Source organism: Oncorhynchus masou, chromosome 18, assembly GCF_036934945.1.
Source record: "Oncorhynchus masou masou isolate Uvic2021 chromosome 18, UVic_Omas_1.1, whole genome shotgun sequence".
Taxonomy (NCBI): Eukaryota; Metazoa; Chordata; class Actinopteri; order Salmoniformes; family Salmonidae; genus Oncorhynchus; species Oncorhynchus masou.
The window spans coordinates 66,550,380-66,560,379 of NC_088229.1; the positions used below are offsets into that span (position 1 = coordinate 66,550,380).

At 45.6% G+C, this 10,000-nt stretch overlaps 1 pseudogene; it reads left to right on the forward strand.

The window, feature by feature from the left end:
• LOC135559411 (synaptopodin 2-like protein) overlaps positions 1-1,903 on the forward strand; it is an 8,605-nt pseudogene extending 6,702 nt beyond the window's left edge.
• The last annotated feature ends 8,097 nt before the right edge of the window (positions 1,904-10,000 follow it).

Genomic DNA, 10,000 nt, shown 5'->3' on the forward strand with positions numbered 1-10,000 from the left:
GCACGGCACGCCCCTTCACCTCAGGCCTCGCCCCATCTCGCCCCCCTGCCAGCCCTGTCATCTTCCGACCCGTCCAGCCCACTCCTGGCTTAACAATGGTTTCCAAACCCACTGCTGCGGTATCCATGGTAACCATCGCCCCCCCTCGCCCTTCAGGGGCGCCCGAGGCCAGGAGAGCAGTCTCCACTACCTCCCCTACATCCCCCTAGACCTACTGAATCCATCCTCTCTCTCCTCCTCCTCTTGTTCTCTCTCCTCCATCCTCTCATACCTGCACTCCCTCTCAGCCTTTCTCTTCTCCCTCGGTCCATACTGCCACCTTCTCTCCTTCTTCTGACTGCTGTTCTCCTTCTCATTATCCTCCTCAACCCACCCAACACTTCTGCTCCTTGACTTCTCCTCAAGCATTCTCTCCTCCTCCCGCCCCCATTCAACACTTCTCTACTCCTAGTCAACCTTTCTCCCCTCCTCCTCCTCATGCCCCAGTCTATCCATCCTCTGCCATGGCTGCCCAGCCCTTCTCTCCTCCTTCTTCTTCTAATCAACCCTTCTCTCCATCCTCTGCCACACCTTACATTCCCTCCCTTGCTCAGACCCAACCCCCTCCTCCCTTGACCTTCAACTCCTATGTCTCTATGACAAACCCTGCCATGGTGACCCCCTCCACTGCCCAGACCCCTGCCTCTGATTCATTGTCGTCCGCGTGAGCAGAGTATCGCCGTCCCCGCCTCCAGAACAGGCATTCTTGCGGAAGCGCGTCGTCGCAGCAACAAGAAGCCTATGTTCCGTCCTTCTGTGGAGAACAAGAAGGACGTGTCTCTAACCCGGCCCTGCTGGAGCTGCTCCAAAACCCGGATGCACCGACCAGGATAGGCCCAGGCCCCATGGGGCCTAGTGGAGGAGTTAGTGGGGAGGCTGGAGGTGAGTCAGGCCCTGAAGAGGACTGGTTGAAGCTGGGGGCTGAGGCCTGTAACTTCATGCAGGCACAGAGAGGCTCCAAGCCCCCCCCTCCTGTGGCCCCTAAACCCCAGCCTCCTCCACAGGTACCCCAGCTAGCAGGGAAGGGGGTCAGCTGTTCGCCCGTAGGCAGAGCAGGATGGATCGCTATGTGGTGGAGACCCTCCTCACCCCAACCCAGTCCCGGCCACCCCCGCCAGCCCTCTCCCACACCCTCCCTCCCCCTCTCAATTCAAATACTCCTCCAGCTGCAGAGCCCCCCTCCCATCAGCTACAACCCCCTCCTTTCCCTCCTGCCCTCCCCAGGCCCAGCGCCAGAGGGGGGGGTAGTAGGACAGGGTGGGGGTTCAGCGGGGCATAAAGCCGCCCCTGGGGGTCAGAAGGCTCAAGGCATCAAGGCTCTGGACTTCATGAGTCACCGCCCTATCAGCTAAACTCCTCCCTCTTCAGCTACGGGGGCGGGACTCCCCAGGGCCAAAACAAGATGCCACGTGTGTATGAGGTCAAACGTTTCTCCACGCCACCTCCCACAGGCCCCGCCCTACTGTCATCATCCCACGGTCAGCGACCACACTAGGAGAACCGATGTGGAGGTCTGATGTCATTTCTCTTCCCCCAACAGCCACTTCCTGCTACCAATCACTCTCTACCCCCCTACCAACCTCAGCCCCAGTGGGTCCCTCCTACTCCAGCCCCCAAAGGCCCCCCTCCCGCAGCTCCCGAGCTTCTCCTCCGTCCATGTCCCTAACCCTAACCCCTACCCCTCACAGGCCCACGCCCCCAACAAGGTAACAGTCAGTTTAAGAGTGCCCTGATCTGAGCCCTTTGGCCCACACACCTCCTCGCCCGCCTCCACGCAGCCCTCCAGAGTGCCTCGCCCAAATTCAGCACCTCTAACCTGGGTCTGCAACCTAGCGTCTGGGCGCCCGGATCCACCATGACCTAAGACAACACACTATATACTGGCTCTGGAGAAATCCCAGCTTGCAAATTTGGTTCCTTGGAAGTTGTGGGAACGTACGTTTTTGGTTTACCATTGGTTCTGGGAACGAAGCCATAAGTTACCCAGACCGGTAAAACTGAACGTTTTTTAAACATTCTGATAACGGAAGTAAACATTTTGCCTGTTCTGGGAAGGTACGCTTTTAGTTTGCAGGGAGGTTTTGAGAACATTTTATTCTGGTTCCCCGAAAGTTTTCCTAGGAGGTTTTGTTATCGTTCTTAGAACAGAAATGATGGGTTATTTGAAGGTAATTAAATAAAGTTTTGAGAACATTATCTAAATGTTGTGAACGTTTTAAACAAAATGTAAAGGTTATGTCAAAATGATGGAATAACTTCCTTTACATTTTCACTGAATGTTTCAATAAGACTTTCAATAACACTGCGAGAATAGTGTGTTAAGAACTCCAAGCACAGATAAGACAAATGGAAATGTATTTGCTAAGGCATTAATCACGCAAAAACATGCATTTTTTTTTATTGTGGCACGGTGTTAGTGAGATTCAAACCTATGATCTTCTGTTCTCTATCCATGAAATGAATCTACTTCGCCACCAGGATGGAGCTAGCATGTTTTTTAAAACTTGTTTAAAATTGTTCATGTTCATGTTCATTGTAGTCTACACAAACAGACACAAACAGACACAAACAGACCCCATTTCAAAGAAAACAAACATTCATTCAAGTGTAGCCAATTATCGGGCACGGCTAACACACCTGAGGAGAGAGAGTTGAGGAGGAATGCTTTTATTTTAAAGCGTTATTAATGTTTTCTTGTGGTTTTTAGCAAACGTTTTCTTAACGTTCTGAGAACATGACTTTGAATAGAACCATGAGCAAACCTTCAGACAACGTTATGCTGAAGTACTAAAAATCCCGCAGAAGAATATTGTTTCTTAACGTTTTCTGAATGTTCTGAGAACATTACTTCAAATAGAACCATGAGGAAACCTGTAGGAAACATTATCCTGAAATATTGAAATTCTTGCCGAAGAACGTTGTTACTAAACATCCTCCGAACTATTTGAAAACATTCCCAGTTGGAGAACGTTCCTAGAACATTACCAAAAGTGTCATTAAATGTAACCATGTTTCAACTTTTAGATTTTTTTATTTAAAGTAACGAAATACCAAGAAAATAACGTTATTTCGTCAAGTTCTTTAAATCTGCTCGGAATGTTCCAAAGCCAAGCAACTATCCTGCACCATTCCCAGAATGTTGAGGGAATGTTGTATGCAAAATAACCATAGGACAACTATGATCTCACGTTTTGGACTGACAAACTATTGGTCTTCGTCAGTCCAAAAGACATGTCAGTATTGTGCATTGCATAATTTACCTAAGAATGAAAATCAGAAGTCTATCCACTACTCACCTGTTTGAATACTTTGAAGTGTCTCTGGGGTTTTCTTGATCACATTCTTTATTTTATAGACTTCCTGTTTGGACACCATTGTAGCTCTTGGTTCACACCAGCCTTGTCATCACTATTCCTTCTTCTGATAATTTGACCTCCTCTGCTTCGCCTGATAAAACATATTATTTGATGTATAGTTGATATAGAATATAGTTGATATGTATGAATATATGAATGTAAAATAAGTATTTTATAACGCAATCTAAAATGTCAGACAAAGAGAGCGAGAAACATGGATAGGGAGAGAAAATGGGACTTGATATGTAGTTTAATAAAACAGAATTGAATGCGTTGGGGATGACAGAATAAAGCTGAAAATAAACAGATAAAGGAGAGGATGTGCTAAAGAGAGATCGAGCAGAGGAGAGATGGATGAGAGGAGAGATGGATGAGAGGAGAGATGGATGAGAGGAGAGAAGCTAGAACATCCGTCCTAAGACAAACTGTAGGCTAATGCTGACTTGTAAAAGGATGGACTACATGCCTGCTGTGTGCTTCCATTGTGACTTTAGCCTAGGGGCCTAATGCAGTCTCGGGGAGTGCAGGAGACCCGGGTTCAAAATCCAGTTGGTCACATGAAGGCCTGAATCTGAAGCAAAGAGCTGACTCTATAGGAGAACAATACTGTACTCATCTATGAAGCTACCAGCACGCAGTGCCAACCTCTTCTTTTTTCATGTTCTTTTTGTCATGATTATTGTGAGTATATTATTATTATGAATATTATGAAATAGCCTGTGTTTTTCTTTCTTGCTTCATATAAGTGTGTCAGTGCATTGCACAGTAGTACACTCTGTATCAGGATTTGTTTGTTTGGTGGTTTTTCCTTTTCCACTTCCTTATTGTGATAAGAAAGGGAGGGGACGGGAAGGGAAAGGAAGGGAGGAGATAGCAGGGAGGTTTTGTCTGATTGATGTGAGAGCTGAGCTGTTCAGTTGGTGTTCTGTCGTTCAGATAAATAAAAAACAGATGTAAAACTCTCCAGCCGTCTGTCTGTCTGTCTGTCTGTCTGTCTGTCTGTCTGTCTGTCTGTCTGTCTGTCTGTCTGTCTCTGCCTATGTCTCCAGCATCATGCCCACCCCCAATAGGACTGGGTAAGAGAGACGAGGTCGGTAGGAGTTATATTATAATCATCATCTGGGACAGTTCCTACCGTCGTCCACAAGGTGATGCTGTTGATCCGTTTTTACAGTGAGCTCAGTTGCAGTCTCATCATAGATGGATCGCTTACAGAAAAACCACATGTTTCACATGTGAACACATGTGGAGTGTTCCAAAAACACGTGCTCATGTGCTCACACGTGATCTTACGTGACGTTAATGTGATAACATGTGACAACATATGAAGCATCGTGATAACATGTAACCACACATACGAAAGCGTGATCAAAAACACGTGTTCATGTGAAAAAAAGTGAAATTTCATGTGAAATCATGTGATTTTCCACATGTGAAATAGTGTGTTTTTTCTCTAAGGGATGAATATATCATCAAACAAACCCTTTCGTTAAGGGAAGGTTGCTAGCTGCCTCGTGGGTGTTTTATTATCATGTCTATGTTGAAGACAGTTTTGCAGCAGTTCCTGTAACTGTGTTCTAAATTCCTGACCATGTTCTGTCAGTCACCATCCCAGAGCTGTGAAACCCTACCTGCCCATGCTGGGTCGCTATCTTTAGCCACAAACTTTAGCCTCATCCGATCCCAGGGTGAGGTGAGGGCTGTGTGTCAGGGTTCTTCTGCTGCAAAGCAAAATGGCTGTTGTTGCATGACTCAGGTGAGTGGTAACCCAAACAATGTCAAGTCTGTTGTGTCTGAGGAGAAAACACCAATGCTAATCTTTATCACGAGAATGGCTACACTCCTACTGGTGATAACAGCTCTCTCCCCCTGACATTAGCCTTCGCACGCACGCACGCACGCACGCACGCACGCACGCACGCACGCACGCACGCACGCACGCACGCACGCACACACACACACACACACACACACACACACACACACACACACACACACACACACACACACACACACACACACACACACACACACACACACACACACACTCACACTCACACTGCCAGGAGGGCCTCTCCTATTTTTAGTCCTGTTGATCTCCAGTCATCTGGTTGAGTGCTGAGTGCTGGACTAACACTGACTCATTTTTACAATGTGATCAGAGTAAAGACATCAGAAGAACTACCCCCCACCAACACACACACTACCTGATCACTCATCATGGGGCTACTATCCAGTCCCTGCAGTCATGGGTCTTCAGTTATGAGATACATTCTGATAAATCTGAGTCAGGTTTAGAGTTGGTGCTCGGTTTATGGGTCAGGGTTTAGAGGACAGGGTTGAGGGTTAGCTTTGAAATAGGTCGTTAAAGTGGGATGCATAGTAAATTCTCTATTGATGATTAGACACTAGCTCTGTCTCACTCTGTTCCCCTTTCTCTCTCTCTCTACCCATATCTCATTATCTCACTCTCGATCTCCCCTCTTTCAGTATGCTCTCTCTCTCTCTCTCTCTGTCTCTGTCTCTGTCTCTGTCTCTGTCTCTCTCTCTGTCTCTGTCTCTGTCTCGGTCTCTGTCTCTCTTCTGTCTCTCTCTGTCTCTCTCTCTCTCTCTCTCTCTCTCTCTCTCTCTGTCTCTGTCTGTCTCTGTCTCTGTCTCTGTCTCTGTCTCTGTCTCTCTCTCTCTCTCTCTCTCTCTCTCTCTCTCTCTCTCTCTGTCTCTCTCTCTATATGGTCAGTTGTGTAACAGAGATCTGAGTGATATGGGGACACAGCCACTTGTTTATTCTAAAGGTATAAACAGGTGAACTGGACACTTCACTATGGTGAGAAACACAGTCCTCAGGGAGCAAAGGGAAAGGGGGTAAGTGGTTATCTTTCTCTATCCACAATTCTGTCCTCCCTCCCTCTTCACACTACCCCCTAGTTCTATACTGGTCTATACATAGACCCTGGAGCATCTGAGACAATATCAGTCTCCTCGTAGACCCTTAAGCAGCTCCCACCCACCCAGGCCTCCATAGCCCAGCTCCTACACTGTCTCTTGGGTGTACAGGAGGGTAGGCACTGGGACACTTTCTGGAATACTTTCAACTCTTCTTCTCCTCCTTGAACATTCTTTTCTTCTTCTCTAATTCCTGAGAATTCTCCTGAGGTAAGGCTACATTTGTGACATCACCTCCTACCAGTTGGTAGAGCAGGATGTTGGTAACACCATCGTAGTGGGTTTATTTCCCAGGACCAGCCATACATAAAATATATGCACACATTCCTGTAAGTCGCTTTGAATAAAAAGCTTCTGCTAAATGGCATCTATTATCTGGGGGTGATAATAATGGACTGCTGCAGGTCTAATTGTCAGCCAGGTACAGACAAGCTCACTGTTAAGGAATGAATTGGGCGATCTACTGGTTTTAGATTTGATTCAACATGGGTTTATGCCGTGCAAGGCCTGCTCTGTGCTGGGCTGGGCTCTGCTGGGCTGTTTCAGGTGTAAAAGTCCTGGTCAGTGTGTGTCATGTGTCCTCCACGTACGGCAGCATGTCTCACAGCATGCATTCATTCATGTATTCATGGTATGGTATCAACTTACATGGCTTTCTAGCTATTGGTTAGTAGCTGCATGGATTTTGCCCTTTATTCTTCAACACTCACGGGACCATTCACATTTCATGTCCATCAGGCTGGAGTGGGTTTGGGATGTCGGTGGTATGATGAGCCATTCATGTGCTCGGAGTCGTCAGTCCAGCATGATTCAAGTTCAAGTGTTTCTAAAATCAGAACAATTCTTTAACCAATAATAATTTACCCAGCTAACACATTTTGTCCTGAGAACCACGTGTTTCTTAGAGCTTGGTTGTCCTGAGGTTATTTTGCATTAACCTTCCATCAACTTTCTGGGAATGGTGTCGAATAGTTACTTGTCTTTGGGACATTCTCCACACATTCAAAAACTTAACAAAAAAACAGTATTTTCTTTGGTATTTCATTATTTTAACAGAACATTTCCTAAAAGTTCAAACATGGTTACATTTAATTTACATTTTGGCAATGTTTTAGGAACGTTATTCAACTGGTTTGACATTGGGAAGAACGTTGAAAAAACAACTTCTGTGGGAGTTTCAGTTCTTCAGCATAACGTTTCCTACTGGTTTCCTCATGGTTCTATTTAAAATAATGTTCTCAAATCGTTCCAAGAATGTTCTTCTGTGGGAGCCACAGATGATGCACTCTATTGCACTCCACACTGCCCTTTCCCACCTGGACAAAATTAACACTTACGTGAGGACGCTATTCATTGACTACAGCTCAGCGTTCAACACCATAGTACCCTCAAAGCTCATCACTAAGCTAAGGATCCTGGGACTAAACACCTCCCTCTGCAACTGGATCCTGGTCTTCCTGACGGGCCGCCCCCAGGTGGTGAGGGTAGGTAGCAACACATCTGCCATGCTGATTCTCAACACTGGAGCTCCACAGGGGTGCGTGCTCAGTCCCCTCCTGTACTTCCTGTTCACCCACGACTGCATGGTCAGGCACGACTCCAACACCATCATTAAGTTTGCAGACGACACAACAGTGGTCGGCCTGATCACAGACAACGATGAGACAGCCTGTAGGGAGGAGGTCAGAGACCTGGCCGGGTGGTGCCAGAATAACAACCTATCCCTCACCTTAACCAAGACTAAGAAGATGATTGTGGACTAAAGGAATGGAGGACTGAGCACGCCCCCATTCTCATCGACGGGGCTGTAGTGGAGCAGGTTGAGAGCTTCAAGTTCCTTGGTGTCCACATCAACAACAAACTAGAATGGTCCAAACACACCAAGGCAGTCGTGGAGAGGGCACGACAAAGCCTATTTCCCTTCAGGAAACTAAAAAGATTTGGCATGGGTCCTGAGATCCTCAAAAGGTTCTACAGCTGCAACATCGAGAGCATCCTGACTGGTTGCATCACTGCCTGGTACGGTAATTGCTCGGCCAGGCGGTGTCAGAGGAAGGCCCTAAAAATAGTCAAAGACCCCAGCCACCTCAGTCATAGACTGTTCTCTCTACTACCGCATGGCAAGCGGTACCGGAGTGCCAAGTCTAGGTCCAAAAGGCTTCTCAACAGTTTTTACCCCCAAGCCATAAGACTCCTGAACAGGTAATCAAATGGCTACCCGGACTATTTGCATTGTGTGCCCCACCCAGCCCCTCTTTTACGCTGCTGCTACTCTCTGTTTATCATATATGCATAGCCACTTTAACTATACAGTCATGTACATACTACCTCAATTGGGCCGACCACCCAGCGCTCCCGCATGTTGGCTAACCGGGTTATCTGCATTGCGTCCCGCCAACCCCTCTCTTACGCTACTGCTACTCTCTGTTCATCATATATGCATAGTCACTTTAACCATATCTACATACTACATATCTACATGTACATTCTACCTCAATCAGCCAGACTAACCGGTGTCTGTATGTAGCCTCGCTACTTTAATAGTCTCGCTGCTGTATATAGCCTGTCTTTTTAATGTTGTTTTATTTCTTTACCTACCTATTGTTCACCTAATACCTTTTTTGCACTATTGGTTAGAGCCTGTAAGTAAGCATTTCACTGTAAGGTCTACTACATCTGTTGTATTCGGTGCACGTGACAAATATGATTTGATTTGATTTGAATTTCAGCACTTCAGCATAGCGTTTCCTACAGATTTCCTCATTGTTCTATCAAAGTCATGTTCTCAATTTGTTCCAACAACATTAAGAAAATTTTTAATTAAAAACCGCAAGAAATCTTTAGTAATATTCAGAGAATGCTGTTATAATGCTATTTAAAAACATTCCGTTCTCCGCATCAACAAAACTATCTCTTCCTCTCTCTTGTTGAGTGTGTTCAGGTGCCTTGGCCACGCCCACTAATTGGCCACACCTGATCTTAATGAGTGATTGTTTCCTTTGAAATGGGGTCTGTTTGAATAGACTAAAATTAACAGCTTTGTAGGAGTAAAAAATACATGGCTTGCTAGCTCCTGGGCTGCATTTACACAAGCTGCCTAATTCTGATAATTTTTTCACTAATTGGCCAATCAGGTCAGTACTTTTGTCAATAATTGCTCAAAAGATCAGAATTCAGCTGTCTGTGTACATGCAGCCCTGGTGGCGCAGTGAACTAATTTCATGTATAGAGAACAGAAGATCTTAGGTTCAAATTCCACTGATGCCTTGTCATAACAAAAAGAAAAGTGTTCACATGATTAATGGCTAAGGAAATTAATTTCCATGTGTCTTATCTGTGTGAGGAGTAAAAAAATGAAATAAGCTAGCAGTGTTATCTTATTGAAACATTGTGTGGAATTTATTCAAAAACCTACAAATAATCTATAATTTCCGTGTTCAAAGCGTTCATAATTTCTGTTCTCAGAGCGTTAATAAAACCTCCCTGGAAAACTTTCAAGGAACCAGAGTTAAACATTCTTAGAAACTTCCTGCAAACTAAAAATGAAAGTTCCCAGAACAGGTAAAAGTCTTACTTCTGTTCTCAGAACATTTAGAAAACCAACATTTTACCGGCCAGGAAATGTATTGCCGTTCCCACAGCCAAGGTGAAAACAAAAAAAC